Below are 1,964 nucleotides of genomic sequence, written 5' to 3'. Positions count from 1 at the left end.
CGCCATTCTCCTGCCTCAGCCTCCCGAGTAGCTGGGACTATAGGCACCCACCACCACGTCCGGCTAATTTTTTTGTAGTTTTAGTAGAGACGGGGTTTCACCGTGTTAGGATGGTCTCGATCTCCTGACCTCGTGATCCACCCGCCTCAGCCTCCCAAAGTGCTGGGATTACAGGCATGAGTCACTGCGCCTGGCTGGATTTTTAAAAAAATAATAATTTACCTTCTCATCATTTTGAGTGCACAGTTCAGGGGCCTTGAGCATATTCACCTCACCGTGCCACTGCCACCACTGTCATCTCCAGAACCTCCTCATCTTCCCAAACTGAAGCTCTGTCCCCATTCAGCAACGGGTCCAGATTTCCTCTCCGCAGTCTGGGGCACCCACCCTTCTACTTTCTTTTTTCTTCCTTTGTTGTTTTTTTGAGACGGAGTCTTGCTCTGTTCCCCAGGCTGGAATGAAGTGGGGCGATCTCAGTTCACTGCCACCTCTGCCTCCTGGGTTCAAGTGATTCTGCTGCCTCAGTCCCCCAAGTAGCTGGGATTACAGGCAGAGGCCCCCACGCTCAGCTAATTTTTGTATTTTCAGTAGAGACAGGGTTTCACCATGTTGGCCAGGCTGGTCTTGAACTCCTGACCTCAGATGATCTTTCCACCTTGGCCTCCCAAACGGCTGGGATGACAGGCATGAGCCACCGTGCCCAGCCTCTACTTTCTGTCTCTATGAATCTATGACTCCAGGGACCTCGTAGGAGTGAAACGGTGTGGTATTCATTCTCTTGTGACTGGCCAGTTTCACTCGGCCTAATGTCTCCAGGTTCACGGATGCTGTGGCGAGTGCTGAGATTTCCTTGTGTGTGAAGACAGGATCATATCCTGTGTGGAGGAACACATTGCATATGCCCCTTTGTCTGCAGGCAGACACTGGACTGCTCCCACCTCTGGGCCATGTGCATCGTGCTGTGTGAGCGCGAGGGCGCAGACGTCTCTTTGAGAGCCTGCTTCAGGTTGTTTTGGTCTGTACCCAGGATGGGAGTTGCTGGGTCCTTTGGCAATTCTGTGTTTAACTGGTTGAGGAACTGCTAGACAGGTCTCCCCTACCTGGTTTTGCACTCAAGCCACAGGCCAGCAGGTCACACGTGCCCGCCCTCCTGCCTGCCTGCCCTGCAGCCGGGTGTGGAGGGCTGGTGCGGGCGATGAGCTGGTGCTCAGGGCCGGGAGGAGCTGGAGGCCTTTCCCTCTGCCCTGTGCTTGGTGCCCAGGCCCTGGCCAGGCTCCCCCCGACTTCAGCCTAGACCAACCCCCCCTCTCCAGATGCACCAGAGCTGTGGTGTGGGCCAAGGTTACCTCTGTGGACTCCTTGAGCCGCTGGGCTGGCTGTGACCGCAGCCAGCTTCCCCTGATGCACAGACGCTGTTAGACCTCGGCTCTGGACACATCTCAGGTGAGGTGTGGCGCTGCCCCTGCCCCGAGGCCCTGTGCTCCTAGGGCCACTGCCATTTTAGACTCAGAGGCATTTGCCAAGCCTTGCTCTGTGGCAGTACCTGGCAGCCAGCCGCATCTCCCGACTGCTTCTCCCGTCACCCGTCAGGTGGCTGCATGGCCCCATTTTGCAAATGAAAGAATGAGGAAACAGGAAGGGACTTGGCGGGGTCCACAGTGGCTGAGGCGGCACGTGGTCGTGTGGCCAGAAGGTGTGTGCTCACGCGCCCCCGGAAGGCAGAGGCCCACAAGGTCTGAACTCCAGCGGCACCCTCCTCTGGACTCCGGCTGGGCAAGGTGCCTTCTCCCGCTCCGTGCACATGTACTGAGTGCCTTGCCCTGCGCTGTCACCGGGGCTCAGGGAGACCGGACCGGACCGGACCGGACTGGGCCTTTGCTCTCAGCATCTGTTGTTCCTTGGAGGAGAGACAAAGACAGACAGATGGTGACAGCACTCGGGGACAGGGAGGGCTGAGGGTGGAG

General features: G+C 57.6%; 1 protein-coding gene across 2 annotated transcripts in view; it reads left to right on the top strand.

Moving 5' to 3' along the window:
- Window positions 1–1,964, top strand: part of ADAP1 (ArfGAP with dual PH domains 1) — a 71,038-nt gene that overhangs the window by 5,000 nt on the left and 64,074 nt on the right. The window contains exon 1 of one of the 2 annotated variants that reach the window (XM_011956927.1): window positions 1,759–1,926. The exons of the other annotated variant lie outside the window; for it this stretch is intronic. The gene's annotated coding sequence lies outside the window, so the exon portion shown is untranslated. Of the gene's footprint in view, window positions 1–1,758; window positions 1,927–1,964 lie in introns of those variants that run through there. 2 annotated transcript variants of the gene reach the window in all.

Source organism: Colobus angolensis, unplaced genomic scaffold, assembly GCF_000951035.1.
Source record: "Colobus angolensis palliatus isolate OR3802 unplaced genomic scaffold, Cang.pa_1.0 Scaffold43, whole genome shotgun sequence".
NCBI lineage: Eukaryota > Metazoa > Chordata > Mammalia > Primates > Cercopithecidae > Colobus > Colobus angolensis.
The sequence above is the reverse complement of the archived record's forward strand: the minus strand, read 5'-3'. Positions and strand labels throughout refer to the sequence as shown.